The sequence below is a fragment of the Nannobrachium achirus genome (genome assembly GCF_963921795.1).
Source record: "Nannobrachium achirus genome assembly, contig: SCAFFOLD_255, whole genome shotgun sequence".
NCBI classification, from domain to species: domain Eukaryota; kingdom Metazoa; phylum Chordata; class Actinopteri; order Myctophiformes; family Myctophidae; genus Nannobrachium; species Nannobrachium achirus.
This window is the reverse complement of record NW_027665045.1, coordinates 75,491-102,996: the sequence shown is the minus strand read 5'-3', so window position 1 is coordinate 102,996 and position 27,506 is coordinate 75,491. Positions and strand designations below refer to the sequence as shown.

Genomic DNA, 27,506 nt, shown 5'->3' with positions numbered 1-27,506 from the left:
GAACACTCTCCAACAAAAAGCAGATCTACAAGCTCACATGTTGTGGCCTATTAGATCAGCTACTTCTGGCAAAGAGACTTGATGACGAGTGTAGTACAGTTTTACTAAATATAGAAGAGTTAACACGTTGCAAGCCGCGGCAGAACCCTCTGAACAGAGGTAGCGCCGAAGAAATAAGCCATTTATTTACAAACATGTTTTAAAAAAACAAAGCCCACATGATAACAACACGTAATGGAGTGCTCGATACAGCGTACATATTCATCCTGCAGAGGTCGGCGATCTTACTTTGGCGAGGCGGAGGGGAGATCAATTCCATTCGTTTACGTGCGGCGAAGCAGGGAAAGGAGCGATAGAGAAGCGGCGCCCGAACGTGATTGAAACCGCGATCCACGAACAGAGACAAAGAGTAGCCATCTTGTGTGTCCTTCTTGTCGATTTTCAACACTGGGGAGAGTTCATGGCCACTCCTGGCCAGCCATCCATCCAGAATGTGAGTCAACGGCGTGGCCTGCTGGATATTACGAGTATCACACCCAGCACCAGAAAGTGACTGTGAGAGCATATTAACCGTTTCAGATAGCTCCAAAAAGACACAGAGAAGAATTTCCGATGTTTTTTTTTTTTATTATTATCATTTATATCAAAAGTCCGGGAATAGACGTGTGGCTGATGGGACCCAGTAGGAAGTCCGAGGGAGTACGACCAGGCTTAGAAGGTGTTAAGAAGTGGTTAAAATAAAAATGTGTTTTTAAAATATTTAAAGGTGATACACCATGAAATTTCACTTTTCCTAACCATTTTTTGGGTCCCACTAGCACCTTCTATCCTCACAAAGTCCCATTTCTGACCGTTGTGTCTTTCTCTGGTTTTGAGAAGGCGAAGGTTAAAAGTATCCCACAGGTTCTTAAAACAGGCTGTCCAGATTTGCTGCCGATGATGACGTCATCATCGGCCGTTTTTGACGTTTTAAGACTCAAGACTCAGACATAAGCAAACCCGATATGGCCGTATAGGCATATAGCCTGGGAGACCCTGTTGTCTAGAGCCTGAATCTGACTGCTTTGCCCATACAGTATATGGTCATGTGCATAAATGGAACCGACTGACTTCAAACTCAGGGCACGCATCAGCATACAGTATACGTTGCCTGCTGCAGAGTTGCCTCGAGGTCCTTGGAATAAAACTGGTTGGGGAATCAATGCTAGAGACATAAATTCTCTTATGGGGGTCCCTGGAGTATCTTTTCAAAGGGGGGTCTGCAGGCTAATGGATCAAGAGCACCTGCTAAATGCCTAAATTGTAAATTGTTGTAAATTCTTAATAAGTGTCAATCTCGGGGTCTTTGACATGAGAAAGTTTGAGAACCAATGTGTTAAGCCCTATACCTCTACTTGGGTGTTGTGAACGATGACGTAATGTCATAAGGTGGCACAGGGGACGGCACGGCCCTGTGTATAAAACACGTAACAACTGGACAATAGATTTTAGAGAGAGGGGAAGGGTGTCAGACAGAGGAGGACAGTCATGAGGGCTTCTCTTGACGTACACCTGTTTTCAGTTATGATGTTGTTCTCTTTCTTCTCTCCGTTGTCTTCCTCATCTTCCTCTTGTGAGTTACAGGCACTGTTTAATCTCAACAGAATGTACAAAGCTGGAGACGTGCTTCTGGGTGGTTTGGTGCTTCTGGGTGGTGGTTTGAGCCCCAACAACCATGTCTCTGTGTTCCCTGAGCTGTCTTTCACCTCCAAGGAACAGGGTCCCACTTGCTATGTGTGAGTATCAGAGAACTATTATTACCTTATTTTGATCTATAGTAACATGATTAGTCGATGTTGTATATTTCTATACCTGTAGCTGTCGGGTGGAAACCTTGTGTCCAAAACTGTTATTTTTCAGGGGGAGAAAAACAAGCTGTGTTTTTGATGGATTGTAATTATTTAGTGCTATAAGTTGCTATTAATACAGTATATGTCATTATTTCAATATTCATATAACACACTTCACCACTTACACTTTGATGTAAATATATATTTTTTTTTAATAGCAAAAACAGACAATCTACAAGCTCACGACACGTCCCGTGCAAAGTCTTGTGAGCTTGTAGATCGGATACTTTGCTACGTTTGTGTGACACTGTGTAGTAAGACAAAGTAAGGCATTAATTCATTTATTAAACAAAATCATGAAAAGGTTTCATCACCAATGATTTTCAAAATGAAGGTGTAATTTTGTGTTAGTTATGACACTAGTGGCTTCAAAAAGTCCCAGATCATGCCGTTTGCCATCGATGAGATCAACAGAAACCCCAGCCTGCTGCCCAATGTGACTCTAGGATACAGCATCCATGATACCTGCGTCATGCTTGGAGTTGCACTGCCTGCAGCGATGTCACTGACCAGTGGGAGAGAGCAGCACTTTACACTGGTAAAAGTGCTCATTTAATATGTTTAAAAATAAGCTGTCTTCTTATTATGAGAGTACATGTACATGTTTTTAACTTAATAATAATAATGAATAACTTTTGCATAACTTTAGAAGTTACAACTTTATATCTTATCCTTTATAGCTTATGACTTTATTACATACTATCACAGCAGTTATGACATCCATTATTCTGCTTTTTTTGATCCAGTCTTTGTTTGACGGTTCTGTTCTCCTTGTCTGTTTTCCGTTGTCCTGTTTGTTTACTTGTATTGTCTATCATTCCCTCTACTGTAGGGTTGAATTGGTTGTTTTGTTTTATGTTTGAGTTATGTTCTACTGTTTTCCTTGTTGTCTGTTTTCCATTGTCTTCTCAGTTGAGGGTTGATTTGGTTGTTGTATTTTCTGTTTGATTTTGTTTTGCTTGTTTGTCTGTTTGTTTTTTTTGTTTTTGTTTTTTCTCTCTACACTTTCTTCTTTCTTTGTTGTACATTTTTGTATTGTGCTTAGGAGGATCCTCTCGAAAACGAGATGCTACATCTCAACGGGGTTATTCCTAATAAAGAATTTCAACACACACACTGGATGAGAGCTGTGCCGGCTCCCCTCCTCCAGTGCTGGGCATTGTGGGTCCTTCTACCTCAAAGAACTCTGTGGCCATCTCTAGAATATTAGGTTTGTACAGAGTGCCCATGGTAAGTTTCCTACTCGAACCCCTTTTACCACAGCCTGTTTTATATTATGCAAAGAGAGAACATGTACATCACCAACACAAGTTTGGGCAGGTTCTGAGTAAGGAATATTATAGTGTAGCGGCCCCTTTAACACTGGCCGGATGTACTGTGACGTTGAGGGACTTCCTGGGACTTTCGGGGGGAAGTGACGTTGGCTGCGTCCGAAATCCACCCTATTCCTAATGTAGTGTACCAGTAAGACTCCCTAATCGGGAGATAAGCGACCGTTGGTCGCTTATCTCCACAAATAGGCCAAAAGTTTGTTTTACCAATTATTACACTCTATGTGAACATTTACATCAACAAATCCCAAGTACTGGCTTATCGCCAGGGTTTGCTTATAGCTTATCATCACATCCAACCATCTCCAATACTCGGCTAGTTCTCCCAACAAGACTTCAGACTCAGAGCCTTCCATACGATTCAAGGCATCTCGGAGATCTCAGTGTTTGTCAGTCCTTGTTCATTTATGCCCATATATGGACATCTCTATATCTACTGTAACAGTCCTTGTCCCTTTATGCCCATATATGGAGATCTCTTAACTGTAAGTCCTTGTCCCTTTTATGCCCATATATGTATATGGGCTTTCTAATATGCCCATATATGGAGATCTCTGTATCTCCATCTATGGGTATAAAAGGATACTTCAGGTCTGACATCAGGTTTGTTTATATTGGGTTGCTAGGTTTGACATCACAAACTCCATGGGCCATCTGACCTAGAAATCTATATTTGGGCATAGATGACTCATCGTGACCTCATCATGATTTCAATCGCTATAAAAGGACTCTCAGTGACATAAACTCTCCACAGATAAAGTCAACCCATTCTTTGATTACTTTGTACAACTAGATTATCTTTTCAATGGCATCCCCACTGGAATTGACCGAAATGTACGACAGACAAGTCTGACCTCACCAGCCCATACTTGGGCATGGACAACTTATATCTCCATATACGGAGATGGCCATATATGGAGATACGATACAATACACAAACAAGCCCTATATAAAGGGGCAATTCTCACCAGGGAAGAGAGCATTCCCCACTAGCTGAGTATCTTAACTCTTATACTGCTTTGAACGTTCCTGTTCGCCCCAATCCTCCAGAGACCTCTGTGCCAATACGGCCGTTCGTTCGTTTGATGTTTTTTATGGATTATGATAAAAGACGTCCTTGCGCAACTTTTGAATGCATAATTGGTCGTCGGTGTCGTTTTGAGGACAGCCGGAAACCGGTCATAAAAAAAAAAGTAAACAGACTGTCCTGGCTCCGCCTGCCCAGAGCGACTCTGCGCCTGCCTAGCTGCCAGGGGCGTCAATTGGGTATGGCAGGGGTATGCAGCTGCCATACCTTGACAGGGGGAAATAATAAAAATGTACTTTTCATCGTGCCTGTTGCTAAGGTATGGCAACATGACTGGTGTCTTCACCAGACACCAGTCATGTTGCCATACCTTAGCTTGTTCTGAACTGACGCCACTGGTAGCTGCTAGCAGCCTTGAGGGACTATATTGTTTTATGCATCGGACTGTTAGTAGAGAAAGAGAGAGAGAAACGTTGGTAAAAGCGATCATTTTGTCGGAAATCAGTTGTTTTATAGTATTAGTAGTATAGTAATTGTAGTAGGTAGTAGTATTTAGCAGTACTAGAATATTGAGATGTATTAGGCCAAGTACTAGGCCCTGCTCAGTATCAATCCGCCGAAGCAAAGCGACCATCCCCCACCACCCCACGGCCGGGGTCTCAGACAGCAGCAGATCCACGTCAGGAAAGTTTCGACAACAAACTTTAGGATTACAACCTGAACCTACCCGCGTTGGTGACCCAGCAGCGCCCACGAATGGTGGTGGTGGTCGTGATGATGATGATGATGATGATGATGATGATGATGTGATGAAGAAGAAGAGAAAAAGATTCCTGTAGTGTAGCCGTTGGCTTTGAAGAGAAACATATTCCATTTCTTGGTGCCGTTGGTCGCGAAGAACCGGGTCAAAAAGTGCATCAAGAGCCTCCTGATATCCCGATATGGACTCGGAGACCCCCGCCGTTCGTTCCTGAGAGGGAGACCCCCGTGCTGGGACAGTGGACACACATCTCCACCGCAGCAGGGACCACCAGACGTAGCCTACAGAGGCAGAGACTAACTGGACGATTTGGCCGACGATCTGGCTTCCGCGTAGAGACCCCTTGGAGAACAGAGGCCATGATTCTACTGTCCACAGTGGTAAGACATAATTCCAGTGCATGCATGTATGTATACTGTATGTGAAACATCGCTTCAGGCTTTCTTTCCATCGCATCCGTGAGGAAATGAGAAGCCTGGTTTGAGTGACAAGCCTCGATCGAGCCTAGTCTGAGTGATCTCTATTGCGATCAGTGGGATCCGGTCTAGAGCCCGCCTACTGCATCCGGCTATTTACACGTACACATACATGCAAGACATGTTTCCGTATCCGGACCGGATCAGTAACTTGATCCAAGCAGTTAGGATCCACATGCGTGCGTTTGTTTTTGTCGCTACAAAGGACACACGTGGAGTTCCTATCACGCGCGTGCACGTACCGCGTGTAGTGTACGTGCACTGCACAGCTACTAGGATTATTTGATGGGAATTTAGGATTTATTGGCTTAGTTTGTGTGTGCGTGCGTACGATGTGTGTGTGTGTGTGAGAGAGGGAGAGGTTTCTTTTTATCGTCGTCATCATCATCATCATCATCATCAGTAGCTGATGATGTAGCTTTTCAGTTCAATTCAAAGGAGCTTTATTGGCATGAGAAAACATACGTTTACATTGCCAAAGCAAGTGTTACAAATAAAAACTGTTGAAAATGGGGAACATATATACAGTTGGAGGGAGTACAGCTTTGTGTAAACAGAGCTATGTTGCATTGTGACATTTTATATATTATACATACAGGGTATAAAGGGCATTTCACTGTGACAGTAAATGCATGGTAACTATTTACTATATCTGCATTTTATGTATTACATATGAACTTATTGTAAGTCATTTGCTAAATGTCAAAATTGTAAATTGATTTGTTTACATATAAACCTTTTGATTTTGATTTTTGAATTTCCTGGCTATGATTTTAGATGATGAGTCGACGATGATGAGCCTACTTCTTCATTGCCACATCGTAGTCGTCCAAGGACAAGGATAGGTAAAGAACAAAAACCTTTTTTCTGTAAAGCAGACTTAGCACCAGACACATGCTCACATAGACATCAAAGGGGGCTGGAGCCCCTGCCCTTTTATCCACCTGTAAAAAAGTGCCCTCTCCAGACCATGAATGCTGTTTTTACATAATTACTATATATATATATATATATATTTGTGTGGTAAGCAGGAAGTGCATAGAATGTTAGAGAGGCAGGGGTTGACATTTCTAAAACGGCCTTTTGATGAAAATAGTAGGCCCCCAACCTCCACGCATTCTGCTGTGACGCGTTGTGAGCTTGAAGGTGTACTATTTTTCATGTATTTTATAGTAATTATGTATTTGTATAATTTACAGATCGACCATGGGCTCGTGTACGAGTTCAGCAGACCCGGTGGAGCCCTTCCGGAGGAGCCTGGCTGGAGTGAAACAGAATGGAGACCCAGGCCCTGTGCAGGCTGAATGACACACACACACACACACACACGCACGCACGCACGCACACACACACACACACACACACACACACACACACACACACACACATATATACACTCTGTAGACATGTAGTGTCACACTAAAAAGTGTGAGATAAAGAGAACCCTGAAAGCTGAAGCAGGATTCAGGCTGAAGCTCATGTCACTGTGTCAATGTTCTGCACTGCTCTTACTACTGCTCTTACTTCTCTTACACACTAAAAGTGTGTAAAAAGACACTTTTTCTTGTTTTTATTTTTTTGAATTTGTTTGTAAACAACCACTGATCATAGGTGTGATGTTACTGAAGCCAACAATAAAAGGCTAAAGAGAGATTTCTGCCTGAAAATGTATTCTTCACAAAAATGCATTTTTCTCAGCTTTATGTTCTCAAAGAGCTGTTTTTAGGCCACATTCTGCAGCTTCTAGCTAATGAACAGAACAAGATAAAAACTCGAAATCTTTTTCTGTTGCAAAGTAGACATTCTATTCTACGTTGCCATATAATTGTTGTCTTTATAGTCGAAACCAAATTTCTCCAGTAGGCCTTCAAAGATGAGCGACAATTCTCAATTTAGCTGGCAGTGGATTGAGCTTTTTGTTCAATTCTGTGGCAGTAAAAGAGTTAAGATGGTTGGATGTGATGATAAGCTATAAGCTTAGTTGATCCTGGCGATAAGGTCTGTGTCGAGGAATGCTCTCTTCCCTGGTGAGAATTGCCCCTTTATATAGGGCTTGTTTGTGTATTGTATGACATCACGCCACATCATCAGATGTGGACTCTGTGATGTCAGAGTGATGTCAGACTGATGCGGACACACGTCGACCGCACGTGTGACGTGCGGTCGACCGCACGTGTGACTCAGGGACGGACGGCCGGTGGAGGTTTTCATACTAAACTGCGACCTTACGGTCGCAACTAAAAGGGAGCTCCGCCATTTTTAAGTAGTGTCCGAATGTATAGTGAACATTTTTGTACCCAAATATAGTGCACTGAAGTATCCCACAATGCATCTGGATTTGTAGGGTGCATTCGATGGTCACTATTCAAGCCCTACCGCCCCACAATGCACTGCGCTGCGGCTGCTGCCTCGCGCTTTGAGCACGCGTATGCACTATACACGCGCACACGCACCCTGCAGGCACTTCTCTGGGCAGGAGGAAACTAACACAGCTAGCCATAGCCACCTGTTGCTGAGCAGAACCAACGGCTAAAGAAAACAACTCGTACAAATGTCCACAGCCTTGTCAACAGAGAACAAATTATGAAAAAAGCTATGAAGTTGTTAATGAAGAGAAAATACGAGAATAGACGCTGGAGGCTTTGTTTTTCGATCTCTCTTTTCTTCCCAACCTTCCACAGCTGATAATGATAATCATGATAATAATATTTTGTTTAAATTTGCGTGAAATGTGCACTACTGTAGTACACTACATCTGGATCCCTCATTTAGGGACGGGGTTATGGAATAGGGTACGAGTTCCGCATTTCGGACACAGCCGTTGCTGTCTATGTGTTTTGGTGTTACGTTGATAGCTGTGTGCTATGCTGGGGAAGCTATGTTGTTATTGTTTGTGCTGAACATGTGCCTGTAATTAATGTGATTCTAAACTGAGGATTTTGTCTCCAGAGAATAAATATATAAACGCTTGCGCACTGAGGGCTCCAATGCGACAGATACTTTATTGCACAAAATAACCTTGAAACTAGGGATGTCCCGATCGGGATCGGGAGATCGGAAATTGGGGCGATCGGGGCCGATTTCGTAAGATCGAAATCGTGAGAAAAAGATCGGGAAACACCTTGTCTTTATGTATTTAAAAAATATATAAGCTGATGAGCTTTATTTTTAATTTGTTTTGATACAATGCTGTACTAAGTGAAAAAAGAAGCTTGGATAGAATGGATACTGTAATTTAAATAAATAAAAAAAGTGACAACATAAAATATTTTTTTCTTTTCTTTTTCCTTAACACATGGGATGCTCAGGCTTATAACATTTCTAGCTGTTGCTGCTGCCGCCGTTCACTCACGCTTTATTTTGAAGAGCCTCGGAAGCTTCGTGCGTGTGCACGTGGGTGTCCACTGACGATTGAGGAAGAAAATCCATTTGTTTACAAACGCTCGCGAAACTAAAATCTAAACCGCGGCCGACCATCGCGGTAAAGTGTCGCCATGAAAACAATCAGATCTCTGCTTCCCTGGCATTCTTTTCACCTCATTCATAGATAAAGCCCTTTTTATGTTTCAGAGTAGAATGGAAATCAATGCAACCAGCTCGTGCCATTTTCTCTCTCTCTCTCTCTCTCTCTCTCTCTCTCTCTCTCAGCTACGGGGTGACGTATGGACTCGGGTCATTCAGAGGGCAGGCAGCTGCACGTACAGTTAACCCTTCGTTGTCTCGTTCAGGAACGAGACAACTCCTTTTGGCAGGGTGACCCCTAGTGGCCTTAACTCGTTACTGAACGAGTTTGGCACCCAAGTTGTTAATGCATTGCCGAAAGATCGGATCGGGAAGGATCGGGATCGAATTGGGAGCAAAAATATGGGATCGGGAGCGGGAGCGGGAGCAAAAAAACGGGATTGGGACTTCCCTACCGTGCTTGAAATATAACTTTTTTGTCCATGGTGCTCAAGGATACACAGGTGTATTCAGTCTGCATTGTGATCGTAGGGTAATGTAGAATGTTTGTGTTAAAACAGCAAATTGTGATCCACATGCTTTCTGGAATGAGGCAAAGGCAGTAAAAAAAATTAAAAAAAAGCTTACCAGACCCATTGTTGAACACCCGATCGAGTACATTACAGAAACGATGTGTAGTTTTTACTGAATAGGTGCTTTTAGATGACTATGTATTGATGTCGATCTGAAGTATTACCTTGTTTATTGTAAATAGCTCTGGATTAGGAGTGTCTGCTAAATGCCTAAATTGTAAATTATTGTGCTTCCCCCCCCCTCTCAGATCAGTTATTATGCGTCTTGCTCCTGTCTCAGTGACCTGACTCAGTTCCCATCCTTCTTCAGAACAATACCAAGTTTTGTCTTCCAGGTGAACTTGCACACACATCTATCTATAAATGCGACAAATCTCTGCGTGTATGTATCTCTGCGTGTATGTAACCCGCGTATCTCGAGAACCGTTCGTCCCACCGGCTTCAGATTCGGCATGCGCGTTCCCCGACGCGGTGCGGAGTGCAGTGCCGAGCCTCGACCCGACCCGACGCACGGTTTTCCGAAACCGGCGCAAAACGTTCGGAATCTCCTTATGCAGAGCTGATTGTTGACATCAGGCTGTTCCGGAAGAAATCGGCGCAAGCGCTAACTCATTGTGACATCACTTCATAAAAGGCTCTGACATCACGTACACCACATGACCCCACACTCCTATGACAGAGATCTACATATATGGGCATTCTGACATCACTTCTGCTGACTCAAAGACAAACAGGCAAACAGATGGTCGCTGACTCATTGTGACATAAAATGGACGCAATCTCTCTGACATCACGTACACCACATGACCCCACACTCCTATGACAGAGATCTACATATATGGGCATAGATACAGAGATCTCCATATATGGGCATATGGGCAGATCTCTACATATATGGGCATATGGGCATTCTGACATCACTTCTGCTGACTCAAAGACAAACAGGCAAACAGATGGTCGCTGACTCATTGTGACATAAAATGGACGCAATCTCCGTATACGTATATGGGCATAAAGGGGACACAGATACAGAGATCTCCATATATGGGCATATGGGCAGATCTCTACATATATGGGCATATGGGCATTCTGACATCACTTCTGCTGACTCAAAGACAAACAGGCAAACAGATGGTCGCTGACTCATTGTGACATAAAATGGACGCAATCTCCGTATATGGGCATAACGGGAACACAGATACACCGGCTTCAAATTCGGCACGCGCGTTCCCCACCGCGGCGCGGAGTGCAGTGCCGGGCCTCGGCCCGACCCGGCGCGCGGTTTTCCCGAAGCGGCGCGAAACGTTCGGAATCTCCTTGCGCGGAGCTGATTGTTGACATCAGGCTGTTCCGGAGGAAATCGGCGCAATCGCTAACTCATTGTGACATCACTTCATAAAAGGCTCTGACATCACGTACACCACATGACCCCACACTCCTATGACAGAGATCTACATATATGGGCATTCTGACATCACTTCTGCTGACTCAAAGACAAACAGGCAAACAGATGGTCGCTGACTCATTGTGACATAAAATGGACGCAATCTCTCTGACATCACGTACACCACATGACCCCACACTCCTATGACAGAGATCTACATATATGGGCATAGATACAGAGATCTCCATATATGGGCATATGGGCAGATCTCTACATATATGGGCATATGGGCATTCTGACATCACTTCTGCTGACTCAAAGACAAACAGGCAAACAGATGGTCGCTGACTCATTGTGACATAAAATGGACGCAATCTCCGTATACGTATATGGGCATAAAGGGGACACAGATACAGAGATCTCCATATATGGGCATATGGGCAGATCTCTACATATATGGGCATATGGGCATTCTGACATCACTTCTGCTGACTCAAAGACAAACAGGCAAACAGATGGTCGCTGACTCATTGTGACATAAAATGGACGCAATCTCCGTATATGGGCATAACGGGGACACAGATACACCGGCTTCAAATTCGGCACGCGCGTTCCCCACCGCGGCGCGGAGTGCAGTGCCGGGCCTCGGCCCGACCCGGCGCGCGGTTTTCCCGAAGCGGCGCGAAACGTTCGGAATCTCCTTGCGCGGAGCTGATTGTTGACATCAGGCTGTTCCGGAGGAAATCGGCGCAATCGCTGACTCATTGTGACATCACTTCATAAAAGGCTCTGACATCACGTACGCCACATGAGTCAACAAAAAATGTCTGTGAATGTGTATGTATGTGGGTGGGTGACGTGACGTAACGTTTTCGCTGTCCTCGGTGTCAAACATGTATAAATAAAAAATATATTTGTCAAAAACCTTCTGAATATTGTGCAGGACATTAAGCTTTATGTGAACTTACTCAAGATTAAAGCATTTCATTCCTCATTTCTTCAGAATGTTCAACCAAACATGGCAAAACTCATATGGTGTGACTGTCCTGACCTTGTTTCTCAAAGTGGGAACTTGAATAAAACTAAGAAAAAGAATTGCTAAAAATCATTTGAAAATGAATTTAGGCTAAAAAAAAATGTCTATTTGTGAGCCTATATCTTTTCAAAGTCAAAGCATAATGTTTTCAGTCATTTCTGATCAAAAACATTTTGTCCCCCAAACCAAAATCATTTGGTGTGACACTAGTTTGGACAAATTAAACAGGCAATTATTTGGACACCTATTGGCTAGAGAGGTCCTTCTTCTGTAAGGCTATTCAGCACTCCCAGCACAACTGCAAGACAGGTGTCTGAGGTGAGTTATGATTTTAACATTTTCATGAAATGCCATCTTGTTGAAACTTTGACAAACTCACCACTTTGGATGTCTGTTGGTGTGACACCTTTTCATTAAAAAAAGCTTAAGTTATTTGAAGTTTTGGTCATATTTCCATGTAGATCTAGGTTGCTTTGTTATAGCTAGCATGCTGTTAGCATGCTACTGTGTACATAGTAGCCTCAAGGTAAACCTAAATGCAGAAAAACGTAATATGGTGTGACACTTAATCATAATGGTGTGACATCTGCTTGTCACGCCATATGACTTGATTGTCACACCATATGATTTATACTGTATTTAACTACAGATATAACAATAAATAACAAAGTTCCATGTTTCTTTTGTACATTTAAACATTTGTTTTAAACATTTCTACATAAAATGTAATTTAGCTTCATTCAGTGATACTTCAAATTCATCAGACAGAGCAGAAACCCCTTCACAGAAACCTTAACATATTGTTTCAATCTAAACAATATTTTCTCTTTGTCTTAAACTATACATTCCATTTTCTTTTGTCAGCTGGAAAATGACAAGTGCTGAGAGAACGAGAAAGTACAGGGAGAAACTAAACAATGACCCAGCAAGGAGAGAGGAGCCAAAGGGGCGAGACTGCATTTTCTACGAAGAGCAGGAGGTTGTCTGTGGCATAGCAGAACCGCAACAAGGCAGCCGGTTTGCTATCCTCACCAAATACGACTGGCTGATGTACAATACAGTCTAAATGTATAATCTAATCTGATCTAATACTTTTGTACTTTCACTCACTGGACTGGACAGTGGACAGTGTTAAGGTAGGACCCGAGACAAAACTAGCGAAAATAGCTGATCTACAAGCTCTCAACACGTTGTGCTGCGAGAGCTTGTAGATCAGCTATTTTTGGAGTTGCGCAACCCAGCACTCTTTAGCTAGTGGAGATGTGGAGTAATGTCATGATTCCTAATTACATTTGTTCAACACAAAATGCTGTGTTCAAGTTCAGGAGACTTCGGAAAAAAGCAATTTACCTGAATGCTGAGTTCTGTTTCCACTAATTGGTGTTAATAAAATGTTGCCTTGGCTCCAAGTGTGGCTATGCGCCTTATTGTCTCTTTAGGATCCTTCTGCCGTGGGCCGGCAGAAGACTTAGGTGTGCGTAGCATTCCTGTGCACATCCTCATCATCCATCTACTACTACAATTCTTTCTTATCCCATGTTAAAGCCCTACAATAATATCCTGTTCAGAAATATTAAGGCCATGTTATCCTGGGTAATTGTTTAATCAATCAGTAAAGTTCAGTACTCACTAATAGGTAGGTTAAAACACAGTTTGCTTTGACACATGAAGATATGATCATACGGTGTGACACTAAATAATTTGGTGTGACATTCCAAATAGTGAAAAATCATACCTTTATTAATGATTAAACCAAAAAAATGTTTATGGATTACATAGAGAATATTATCAGGAAGAGTCACAAATATTTGTGTAATTTTAGAGAAAGTTTTGACAGAATACATTTAAAATATGTTGTAAGATCATGAACATGGGCCTCACACAGAGTGTCGATTATGAAAGAAATATACAGATATAATTAATTTTCAAAAAACTATAGTGGATCACTGGTTAGTTATGATAAAGGACTTTGATAAAGTGAGTAACTTAAGAAAGATGTACTCCATTTTCATTTTATAAACAATTATTTTCATGTCACACCATATGACAATTTTAGGCACAAGTACAACAAACTGCTGAATAAAGTCTGATTCCAATAAAATATCTAAAAACAAAATGTATTTCCATAAGGTTGAGAGTGAGTAGAAGTAAATAACTTTTATGCCTGCATTTTAAAGTTTTTTTAAAAACACATTTTTTGGGGCGTCACGTCACTGACCCGTGTATGTAATCCGCGTATCTCGAGAACCGTTCTTCCCACTGGCACGCGCGTTCTCCAGATATGGGCATAAAATGAATGCCCGAATGCGGAGCTGATGTCTGACATCAGAGTTTTCCGCAACCGGCACTGTGTGTGCAGAGATCTCCATATATGGGCATAAGGGGACAAAGGCAAACAGATGGTCAAAACGGGTCCTATGACAACAGGTATATTGGGGTTTGCATTAAAGGGTGGGGACAAAGGCAAACAGATGGTCAAAACGTGTCCTATGACAACAGGTATATTGGGGTTTGCATTAAAGGGTGGGGCATTCATGGGGTCCGCTCCAAAAAAGAAAATAAAAGAGACAAAGACAAACATAAGACAAGCAACAAAGCGTGGGACTGGGAAGATGACTTGAATGATGCAGATTTAAGCAGGCTGTGTATTCTGCTTAAAGAAGAAACAAACAAAAAGCGACAGAGATCTCATATATGGGCATAAAATGGACGCAGATAAACAGATATCTCTATATACGGGCATAAATAGATACAGACAGACAGATACAGAGATCTCCATATATGGGCATAAAATGGACGCAAATAGACAGATATCTCCATATATGGGCATATGGGCATAAAATGGACCCAGAACTATATCTGCAGTGATCTCCATATATGGACATAAAATGGACGCCGACAGACAGACAGATACAGATATCTCCATATATGGGCATAAATGGACACAGGCAAACAGATGGTCAAAATGGGTCCTATGACAACAGGTATAATGGGGTTTGCATTAAAGGGCGGGGCATTCATTCCCTATTTACATCGTTCCCGAGTTGGCCAGGTCGCCGACTAGACGCTGGGCCGCCCGAAGGGCGGCCCAGCTTCTAGTTAATAATAATAAGGGTAATAATAATAAGGGTAATCTATCTATAAATGCGACAAATCTCTGCGTGTATGTATCTCTGCGTGTATGTAACCCGCGTATCTCGAGAACCGTTCGTCCCACCGGCTTCAGATTCGGCACGCGCGTTCCCCGACGCGGCGCGGAGTGCAGTGCCGAGCCTCGCCCCGACCCGACGCACGGTTTTTTGAAACCGGTGCGAAACGTTCGGAATCTCCTTACGCGGAGCTGATTGTTGACATCAGGCTGTTCCGGAGGAAATCGGCGCAATCGCTGACTCATTGTGACATCACTTCATAAAAGGCTCTGACATCACGTACACCACATGAGTCAACGGGCATGATGGGTATTGCCTAACAACCGGAGGGGCATCATTCCCCATGGGTGGAAAAGCAAGCAGGCTGCGTATTACTGCTCAAGATGAAGACAGACAGATACAGAGATATCTGTATGCCCCATATATGGGCATACAATGGACGCAGACAGAAATATATCTCCATATATGGGCATAAATGGACACAGGCAAACAGATAAATGGGGTTTGCGTTAAAGGGTGGGGCATTCATTCCATATTTACACCGTTCTCGAGTAGGCCGGTCCCCGACTAGACAATTGGCCACCCGAAGGGCAGAGATCTCCATATATGGGCATAAAAGGGACTCAGACAGACAGATACAGAGATCTCCATATATGGGCATAAAATGGACGCAAACATTCAGATATCTCCATATATGGGCATGATATCTCCATATATGGGCATAAATGGACACACGCAAACAGATGGTCAAAACGGGTCCTATGACAACAGTTATAATAAATGGACACACGCAAACAGATGGTCAAAACGGGTCCTATGACAAAAGTTATAATGCGGTTTGCATTAAAGGGTGGGGAATTCATTCCCTATTTACATTGTTCCCGAGTAGCCCGGCACCCGACTAGACGCTTGGCCGCCCAAAGAGCAGAGATCTCCATATATGGGCATAAAAGGGACACAGACAGACAGATACAGATACAGAGATCTCCATATATGGGCATAAATGGACACAGGCAAGCTGATTGTTGACATCAGGCTGTTCCGGAGGAAATCGGCGCAATCGCTGACTCATTGTGACATCACTTCATAAAAGGCTCTGACATCACGTACACCACATGAGTCAACAAAAAATCTCTGTGAAAAGGAAATCGGCGCAATCGCTGACTCATTGTGACATCACTTCATAAAAGGCTCTGACATCACGTACGCCACATGAGTCAACAAAAAATCTCTGTGAATGTGTATGTATGTATGTAGTCCGCTTATCTCAAGAACCGTTCTTCCCACCGGCACGCGCGTTCTCCAGATATGGGCATAAAATGAATGCCCGAATGCGGAGCTGATGTCTGACATCAGAGTTTTCCGCAACCGGTACTGTGTGTGCAGAGATCTCCATATATGGGCATAAGGGGACAAAGGCAAACAGATGGTCAAAACGTGTCCTATGACAACAGGTATATTGGGGTTTGCATTAAAGGGTGGGGAATTCATGGGGTCCGCTCCAAAAAAGAAAATAAAAGAGACAAAGACAAACATAAGACAAGCAACAAAGCGTGGGACTGGGAGGATGACTTGAATGATGCAGATTTAAGCAGGCCCCCGCCGCGGCACGGAGTGCAGTGCCCGGCCTAGACCCGACCCGACGAACGGTTTTCCCGAAACGGCGAGAAACGTTCGGAATGTCCTTATGCAGAGCTGATTGTTGACATCAGGCTGTTCCGGATGAAATCGGCGCAAGTGCCGACTCATTGTGACATCACATCATAAAGTGCTCTGACATCACGTACGCCAACTGAACAACGGGCATGATGGGTATTGCCTAACAACCGGAGGGGCATCATTCCCCATGGGTGGAAAAGCAAGCAGGCTGCGTATTACTGCTCAAGATGAAGACAGACAGATACAGAGATATCTGTATGCCCCATATATGGGCATACAATGGACGCAGACAGAAATATATCTCCATATATGGGCATAAATGGACACAGGCAAACAGATAAATGGGGTTTGCGTTAAAGGGTGGGGCATTCATTCCATATTTACACCGTTCTCGAGTAGGCCGGTCCCCGACTAGACAATTGGCCACCCGAAGGGCAGAGATCTCCATATATGGGCATAAAAGGGACTCAGACAGACAGATACAGAGATCTCCATATATGGGCATAAAATGGACGCAGACATTCAGATATCTCCATATATGGGCATGATATCTCCATATATGGGCATAAATGGACACACGCAAACAGATGGTCAAAACGGGTCCTATGACAACAGTTATAATAAATGGACACACGCAAACAGATGGTCAAAACGGGTCCTATGACAAAAGTTATAATGCGGTTTGCATTAAAGGGTGGGGAATTCATTCCCTATTTACATTGTTCCCGAGTAGCCCGGCACCCGACTAGACGCTTGGCCGCCCAAAGAGCAGAGATCTCCATATATGGGCATATAAGGGACACAGACAGACAGATACAGATACAGAGATCTCCATATATGGGCATAAATGGACACAGGCAAACAGATGGTCAAAACAGGTTGTATGACAGCAGGGATAATGGGGTTTGCATTAAAGGGTGGCGCATTCATTCTCTATTACATCATTCCCGAGTTGGCCAGGTCGCCGACTAGACGCTCGAGCTTCTAGTAATAATAATAATAATAATAATGAATGTAACAATTCCAAACACTGATGTACCTATTTATAATCTAACACAAGTACTTGTCCCTCCATTCTTTATCCAATCAGGTGCGAGCCATACTCCAGATTATGAGGAGGTTTGAGTGGACCTGGGTAGGACTGTTGTTTGGCAATGATGAAGCTGGACGGGATGCTGCCCGATTACTTCAGTCTGACCTGGACCAGTCTGATCTGGGTTGTTTGTCTTATGCAGAGGCTCTGCCCATGGACAATGACCTGGCTAAACTCCAGAGGATCGTCACTGTGATGAAGACGTCCACAGCTTGTGTGGTCATTGCATTTGGATACGGGCCGTATTATTATAATGTCTTCGAGGAGGTTTGTGTTACAGGGATTCAGGGATTCAAAAAGTGTGTGTGTGTGTGTGTGTGTGTGTGTGTGTGTGTGTGTGTGTGTGTGTGTGAGTGTGTGTGTGTGTGTGTGTGTGTGTGTGTGTGTGTGTGTGTGTGTGTGTGTGTGTGTGTGTGTGTATTTTATATATATATATAATTAGGGATGTTCCTAGCGACTAATTTCACTGACGTGTACACGACAATTTTGAAACCGAATATTCGAATATCCGAAAATGTATTGATGAATTTCTTTATTGACATTAACACACAGAAAATAGCCAGAATTTAGCACATTTCGATCTATTAGGCTAAACCTCATTTGAAAAAGATATCAAGAGTATATGAAAGCCTTTTAATAATGTTTATACTATTGGAATCTGCTCCAAAATAATTAATTACATCACCAGTGAGAGACGTAAAACTAGGTCAAATACCAATTAACTCCCCAGCAGCGCACCGCAGCAGCTGGACTGATGGACTCGTCTCGTGAAGCGACCTGCTCATCTCTCATCAATGTTACGTTAAACCATTATTTATGGCATTCACAGCCAACTTATGATTGAGACTACTTTCTCCATGTTCTCACCTCAAAATGGATTATTCTTCAGATGAGCGGATCACACTGATGGAGCAGGCAATAGCCTACTCGAGCCGAGGTAACGAGTGATTCACATCCAGTCGCCTTTATTGGATTTGATTTCTCCATCAAAGCACTCAGACAAACTTTGCATCGTAGCAAGTTTTAAAAGTAATGAATGATGAATGATGCTCAATCACTCAATGTAGGCCTACTCATGTTGAAGCAGCAGAAAGACAGACAGACAGACAGACAGCTGCTGCTGCTGCCGCTGAATGCTGCTGCCAGCGTTCAGCGTGCACCCGCTGTGGGTCATCGTGACCACTTTAATACCAGTGTGACAGTCAGGCTCCGCAAATAACCCATGGTAATTCTTAAGTTGCTTATTTTACTTGTTAAAGCAACCTTTTATTATAAAGAAATAACATTAATATGGGTGCAAGATGCAAATGTTGAATAAAGTTCATATCTCAACCGAATAGTGGGATCAGCCCTGTTTAGTCGGATAACCAAATAATCGCGCACATCCCTAATATATATATATATATTATATATATATGTATATATATATATATATATATATATATATATATATATGTTACAGTCAGTTTGGGTAACTCAGTGAGATTGTGGTAAGAGCGCTCGTTTTGTAGTTCACCACACACCAATCACCACCAGATGGCGACAACAGCCATTCACTAGTGCAGGCGCTGACGTCACTCGTTTGCGACTCTCTTTCGTTTATTTACTAGCCCAGCTCAGCTGTGTTTAGCCATTAGCTTACTATGCCTAACCCTAACCCTAACCCTAACCATAACCTCCGTGGGGTGAGGCTATCATTCCTGCCGACGCTACGTTGTTGTGGCTCAAAGCGACCGCTTGTTCCACCCCGCGCCGCACGACGAGCGCTCCGTTTCTCGGTCTAACAGTTTCTCTATCTAACCGTGACATATATATATATATTTGTTGTTCCCCAACACACTCAACAGGTGGTAAGGCAGAATGTGACAGGTCTGCAATGGATCTTACCTGCCTCTTCAGCTTGGACGGCAGACCCTCGTCTCCAGGCTCCTCACTTCCTTCCCTACCTCAGAGGTACGCTGGGTTTTGCCGTCCGTCGTGGAGAGATACCAGGTCTCAAGGACTTCTTGTTAAAAATACGTCCTGACAATGACCCTGACAACAACCATGAACATAACATAGTAAGTATGTTGTTGCGACCGTCAGGTTGCAGTTACTATAAAAACCTCCACCGGCTGTCAGTCAGTCAGTCTGTCACGTCACGTCACACTTTTCCCCTTCGAATATCTCCGTCACCGTTGCCCATATGCCACACTTTGCAGTTTGCACACACACTCCTTGGCTGCCAAACCACAACCTCCACCCCTCATTTCTCACATTCACCTCTTCTAGCGCCACCATGAGGCTGATTATTGCCAAACACATTTTTGGACAATGCTCCTACAAATTGTGCTCATCTGATCAACATGCATCTGTCCCATTTAGCGCCACCATCAGGCCGATTCTTCAAACACATTTTTGGACACTGCTCCTACAGATTTTGCCCTAAAATCATGGAAAGCGGCACACAGTAGGCCTATGTCTACAGTCATGTCATCAACATGGATCTGTCCCATTTAGTGCCACCATCAGGCCGATTTTTACATGGGACCTGACGGTCGATTATCTCCCGATTAGGGAGTATTACTGGTATCCCATACGATTCTTTATTGCTACTAGTCTTGATGTCTTGCATATCATTATATATTATTACACAGTATTTAAATGGCTCGATGAATGGAATACGCAGGACACTAATGGAAACAAGCCCTTAAAGGGATTTTTGTGTTATCCTTTTAGCACCATTGCATACTTGTACCACGCTACTTATTTGCAAACATTCAATTAATCAATCAATCAATCAATCAATCAATCAATCAATCAATCAATCAATCAATCAATTTGATTTATGCTTATTTTTACATTGTTGTTTATTTAGGTGAGGCAGTTTTGGGAGCACACATTTCAGTGCAAATTAGCACCCCTTCCGTTAGATTGGGTGGATGCTGGTGGAAGGGTGTGTACTGGACAAGAGGACCTGGCAACAACAGACACTACTGCCGTGTTTGATGTGTCTGATCTCAGGGGAGAGTATAATACATACAAGGCTGTGTACGCTCTGGCCCATGCCCTCCATGACATGTTGCAGTGTGTGCCAGGAAGAGGGCCTTTCACTGGGCACAGCTGTGCCAGTTTGCAGACAATACAGCCATGGCAGGTGGGATATGAATTCAGTTGACCTGTACATGTTTCTAGTTGGACTCAAGTGTAGAATAATAACCACAATGAAAATGTAAATATGACATTGAAAAACTAGAAGAATTGAAAAACTCACACCCAATGTGAAGTGAGCGGTGGTCGTGCTTGCATAATGTCTTCAGACTAGGATATAGGTCTAGGATGTAATTGGTGATGTAATGCAGGCTACACACACACACACAATGTTTTTTATGCAAAACAAATGCTTGCAATGGATTCAGCATCATGAAAAAACCCTAGTTTGACCCCTCACATGCTACTTAAAGCCGATTCTTTTTTGTTCTGTATAGTAAATTAATGGGACACAAGCACAAATCAGTTTTTGCCAGACCCATGAAATGGGTAGGCCTACATAAGCAAATGTCGGTCTGTCCCTTTTCTATATAAAGGGTATGATGATGACATGATGATGACATGCCTACAAAAGGCATGATGTCATAAATGATGATGACAGACAGGGGGTCTGGCACAACCAGGTTGACCTGGTCTAGTTTTATGAGGTTTCCCCCGGGAGTTGAATTTCAACCTTTTAGTACATATTATTACACACCTTTAGAAACACATTGGTGAAGGAATTTCTTGGTAACGATTTACTTCGCAGATTGGTCAAATATCTTATAAAATTCCCTTACTATAATACAGGCTACACACACACACACACACACACACACACACACACACACACACACACACACACACACACACACACACACACACACACATTGCTATGGCAAAACGCTGAGGAGAAACACATTGCTATGGCAAAACACTGAGGAAAAAGTGGCTACAGACACACGCACAGCCACGCGGTGGTCGTGCTTGCATATAACGTCTTCAGACTAGGATATAGGTCTAGGATGTAATTGGTGATGTAATACAGGCTACACACACACACACACACATTGCTATGGCAGAACGCTGAGGAAAAAGTGGCTACAGACACACGCACAGGTCTAGGATGTAATTGGTGATGTAATGCAGGCTACACACACACACACATTGCTATGGCAAAACGCAGAGGAAAAACACATTGCTATGGCAAAACGCTGAGGCTACAGACACACGCACAGCCACTCTATGGAGCGGTTTACCACCGCTCAAAAGAAGGAGCTCATCGGCACTTAACTAATGGAGCCAGGTGAAGCCAGGTGGAGCCACATTTCCATGCGAGATATGGCTGCCATTGGTTGCTGTTATGTGGTTTCAGAAGCATGCTGGTGTTCCATTTCCGTTAGATTGTCAGCCCCACAGTTAATCATGTGGGCATGTCAATCAAGTTAGAATCACGCTAAGACAACGATCCGTCAGGGTTAAGCCTCTGTCAGAGTCCAGGGTGAAGAGCTATTCACTTCACTGCGGTGTAGTTTTCTAGCTATCACCTAAAAATACATAACAAAGCCTAGGTGATAGCTAGGAAACTACAACGTGGTGAAGTGAATAGCTCTTCACCCTGGACTCTGATAGAGGCTTTAGGGTCCTGAAAAAACAAACAAAAAACAATCTTCCTCTTCGCGCACTTGAGCGCAAAGTTTGCCTCCCTCTACCGGCTACAAACATAGGCACACCTGGGCCAGATCAGTTTTGTTTAGATATGCCCTCATCTCTCACACTGAAACTAACTCGCCCCCATTTTTTTTGGACCACCTGCCCCCAGCAGTTCTTGTATTCTTGTTTTGTTTTACTGATGTTAAGGTAATGCATATGTTTGGGGTTAGGCCTCTTTTTACTCAGGTTACGGGATTAGGAATACCTGGTTCCGACCATCCCAAGGTAACCGGATTTGACCCGGGGCGAGCATGTTTTGGGGCGAGACATATAAAATGTTGTTTGATCTGCTTTTAACCACAGACTATTCCCTTTAAGTAATCTAGATCACAAGGGATTGCAGTAATTTAAAGTTTTCTATAACCAGCAATGTGTGAGTGATAATTCTCAATTATCTATTCACCTTATTCCTGGCCCTCTCCATGGGCGCCACCATTGCCTTTTAGAGAGCGCCATTGAGTTTTTCTCTGTGTCCTGCTTCATTCAACATCTTCTCACTTCCTCCCTATGAGGAAGTGAACAGGGAATCGTGTGTTGCCAGATTTAGCCAAAGAAACAAGTGGCCAGGTCTATTAAAATAAGCCCAATAGAATACGTCAGCTATTTGAAAATAGCAGATCGGTGGAAGATAGCAACTCGGCCACAGGAACGCCCCTTACGCCATGCTAAATCCCAAAATAGTGGGTACTGTGACCTGGGCGCAAAATAGGGCCCTTAAAGTGTTAGTTCAGCTATTTTTGACATAAAGCTGTGTGAAATACTTGCCATTAAAATAGTGGTTACAAATGTATTAATTGATTACCAGAGTCCCGTGGTCAGAGTTCTGGTCAGTTTTAGATGAATATTAAGTAGTTCCAATGGGGTGGGGGCCATTTGGCGTGGCCCAATCATTGAAAATAGATGAATCCACAAAACTAGCGTCATTTGTATTGTTGGCCTATTTCTACCATATAGAGCGGTTTCGTTCTGATCAGCTGACTGCAAAGCACTTTGTTTTGGGGAAATACGTTGCAGTGGCGTAGTGATACTGGACACAAAAAATAGTACCATGTGACAGAGGGGTCAAAGTTGAACGAAATTTGGTCTATTTGGTAGAAATAGGTCAACAATACAAATGACGCTAGTTTTGTGGATTCATCCATTTTTAATGATTAGGCCATGAGCCCCTGCCAAATTACCGGAACTACGTTATATTCATCTAAAACTGACCAGAACTCTGACCACGAGACTCTGGTAATGAATTAATACATTTGTAACCACTATTTTAATGGCAAGTATTTCACACAGCTTTATGTCAAAAATAGCTGAACTAACACTTTAAGTAGATTTCTAAACTCTCTTGCACTTCATGATTGTGCTCATCACCATTTCTAGCTTCTCTATTACCTGGAAAGGGTCAACTTCACCACATCGTATGGTGATCCTGTATCATTTGATGAGAACGGTGATGCTTTGCCAATCTTCGATATAATGAACTTGGCGTGGCTTCCTGATGGAAGCCCAAAGATTCACAATGTAGGTGTGGTCAAGAAGTCTGCCTTGGGAGATGATGAACTCATCCTTGATGAAGACAGAATCTCCTGGAACTTTGAATCTGCAAAAGTAATTTCAGCTTTCTAAAATATGTAATATTGCGCTCATGATGTGAATGTAATTTAGTTGAGAGTGAAATTGATCACTGTTCCTTTCCTTTTCCCTGCAGCCTCCTCGGTCAGTGTGCAGTGAGAGCTGTTCTCCTGGAACCCGTGTGGCCAGAAGGAAAGGAGAACCTGTATGCTGCTTTGACTGCATGGCTTGTTCTGAGGGAGAGATCAGCAATGAGACTGGTTGGTTTACATCACTATTTCCACACCCAAACTACTAGAAGACTAGAGACTATGGACTACAACAGTCACTTCATATCTATAGCTTGTTGCAGCTTAAAGCTTTCAGATCAATATACCAAGAGTCCAGGCTCTTAAGGATATTTTCATTGAAATGTGTCTACTAGCACAACATTTGTAGCCTGGCGGTGCCAGCCTCTATCACACACTTCGTTTTGGGATGAGAGTCTGGTCCCGCAGAATCATATTACATTTCCTAGGGGCGGGCCTAAAGACCACCTCCGGAGGTAGTCTCGAGGCTGCATGGTGCGTCCTCGAGAACGGTGCACTGCAGTGTGAAGTTACCGTCCACAAAAACGGAAGTGATGTTGAACGTGACCTCATATAAGTCGACGAGTCAGGCGTCGCCACAAATAAACACTGGGTAACAGTTGTCGACATGGCCATGAGATCAGCGACTTGGTCTAACAGAGAGATTGCTTGCTTGTAGGGCTGTCTTCTAAAATTATTAAAGAAAAAAATAATAACGTGCACTGCGCTGCGCTGCGCTGCGCTGCGCTGCGCTGCGCTGGACGTCTGACACAGTTACTCGCTCATCATTCTGCAAGTTTCTGCGCCTGGAAAATAGCAGATCTACAAGCTCACAACGCGTCACGGATGCGAGGCATTGTGAGCTTGTAGATCAGCGAACGTCGCTTGACACCTACTATACAGGTCTATTGATATGCAAATAGGCTTGTTTCTTTGTTAAACAGTTGTCGAGGTGTGAACTTCGGGGGGGTGCGAGACCCCGGCTCAGAAAAGGTTTGAGACCACTGCAACACTGTTCCACACTGCACTGTCGCGCGTCGGAAACATGAAGAGGCATTAGATGTCAACCTTCGTGCCTGAATTTCTTGGCGACCAGAATCAGCAATGTTGCATAGTTGATGACGTCTGTATTCACAAGCGAGGCCCTATGTGCATACCGCCACCTATAGGATCGTGATGTATAGTGCTAGTGTTCTCCAGGGAGGCCAGAAACTTTGCCAATGTGAATGCTGGCAAGCATGAACCAGCAACCGTTTTCAGAAACAGTTCTAATCAAACGGATTGCAGTGTGAATCCGCCCAATGAAAGCATCAACGACAATTACCTGTTTGATGCCTGTCATAGAGGGGAGGGGAAGGGGGGAATGTTTTTGTGTCTACACAGCCTACAACCCTGATTGGCTAACCCTTGCTGGTTGCTGGTGGAAATGGATTCTCAATCATGCAGGGCCAGACCACACTACACCACCACTACCACCAGGGGGTGGTGTTGTGTGGTCTGGTTTAACAGGCAACAACATTTGGCCCAGATCTAACCAGGGCATCCTTTAAAGAGGTGGTGCCATAGTTTTATACTTTTTCTGTTTTGTATGTGTCTATTACGTTAACATTATTCTTATAGGCCACCTGGTGGGGTTATAATGTGAAGATTTGTCTTCGATCCCTGTGTATGTGTGTTTACTTCCTGAAAGCTGAAAGCTTCTTAAAGGCCCAGTCGAAAATAAGATTAAATGATATCATATAATCATCCCCTTTCGACTCGTATTGACACAATGGCTGCTTCGGTTAAGTAGTGAAATGCATCGCAGAACCTGATGGTGAAGCAAACATTTCCCGCTGCACGATAGGATAGTAGGATGTAGCCATGTAGGTTATCTTTAGGGCAATACTTTACTAAGCTCTCTCTCTTTAAACTTTTCCTCCTTGCTAAGACTCTGCGGAGTGCACCAGTTGTCCAGAGGACTCCTGGTCCAGTCCCCAGCGTGACCACTGTGTTCCTAAGAGTGTGGAGTTCCTCTCCTACCACGAGGACCTGGGTATCTCCTTGACAATCATCTCACTGCTGGGCACACTTATCTCTGCCATTGTCCTGGGAATCTTCATCTACCATCGAGACACACCCATGGTGCGCGCCAACAACTCTGAACTCAGCTTCCGGCTCTTGTTGTCACTCAAACTGTGTTTCTTGTGCTCCCTGCTGTTCATTGGTCGTCCCAGAATGTGGACCTGCCAGCTGAGACATGCAGTGTTTGGGATCAGTTTCGTCCTGTGTGTTTCCTGTATCCTGGTAAAGACTATGGTGGTGTTGGCCGTGTTCAAGGCCTCCAAGCCTGGAGGATCAGACATTATGAAGTGGTTCGGTGCTGTGCAGCAGAGAGGAACCGTCCTGGCTCTTACTTCCATTCAGGCTTTAATCTGCATCGTCTGGCTTGTGTCTGCCTCACCAACTCCTCATAAAAACACACAATACCGCAGTGATAAGATAGTCTATGAGTGTGAAGTAGGATCAACAGTAGGTTTTGCAGTGTTGTTGGGTTTTATTTTGTTTTACTGGCACTCCTCAGCTTCGCCCTAGCATTCATGGCACGGAATCTTCCAGACAACTTCAATGAAGCCAAGCTAATCACTTTCAGCATGTTGATCTTCTGTGCCGTGTGGATCGCCTTCATTCCAGCATATATCAGCTCTCCAGGCAAATATGCAGATGTAGTGGAGGTCTTTGCTATTTTAGCATCTAGTTTTGGCCTTTTGGTGGTGCTGTTTGTACCAAAGTGTTATATAATGCTTTTGAAACCAGAGAGAAACACTAAGAAGTCCATCATGGGTCGAGGTGCCACCAAGACGTAGAATCAGAGATGTATTTTATATTTACAATATGTTTGTAATTGGAAATTAAGTCCAGTTGGTGAAAAGTTGTTTGTAGAAGGTTTCATAACCAACCAATGTGCATGTGCCGGCCATCCATGTAGATTGTTCTAAAGCATGTGTTCAACTGCTGGCTCAACTCTATAAGTTCCCTTGTTGCTCGGGGTGAGCAACAAGGGAACTTACCCTTGCTTCCTACTATGGTTGGTTATTCAGTTAATTGTGCTTTCAGTCTTTGGTTTTTGGCTTGGAGTCTTACAACTTGTTAGAGTTCTGACTACACATATAAAAATATGGTGTCCAGACTTCTCAAGTGACCACTCTCCTGGTTACCACTGAGGTGTGAGAGAAAACCAGAGTGAAGCCTAACGCATCTTCATCTCACCAGTTGTGTCCCAAATGACCCTTAGCTGAGTGATGTCATCTGCCAGGCAGCCCTGCAAACACA

At 43.5% G+C, this 27,506-nt stretch overlaps 1 pseudogene across 1 annotated transcript; it reads left to right on the top strand.

Moving 5' to 3' along the window:
* Positions 1-2,274: 2,274 nt before the first annotated feature.
* On the top strand, positions 2,275-27,040 carry LOC308280646 (extracellular calcium-sensing receptor-like; annotated as a pseudogene). The gene is made up of 7 exons: positions 2,275-2,427; positions 17,836-18,052; positions 19,738-19,791; positions 20,751-20,974; positions 23,935-24,162; positions 24,263-24,386; positions 26,125-27,040. The product of its transcript is annotated as an extracellular calcium-sensing receptor-like (transcript).
* Positions 27,041-27,506: the final 466 nt, after the last annotated feature.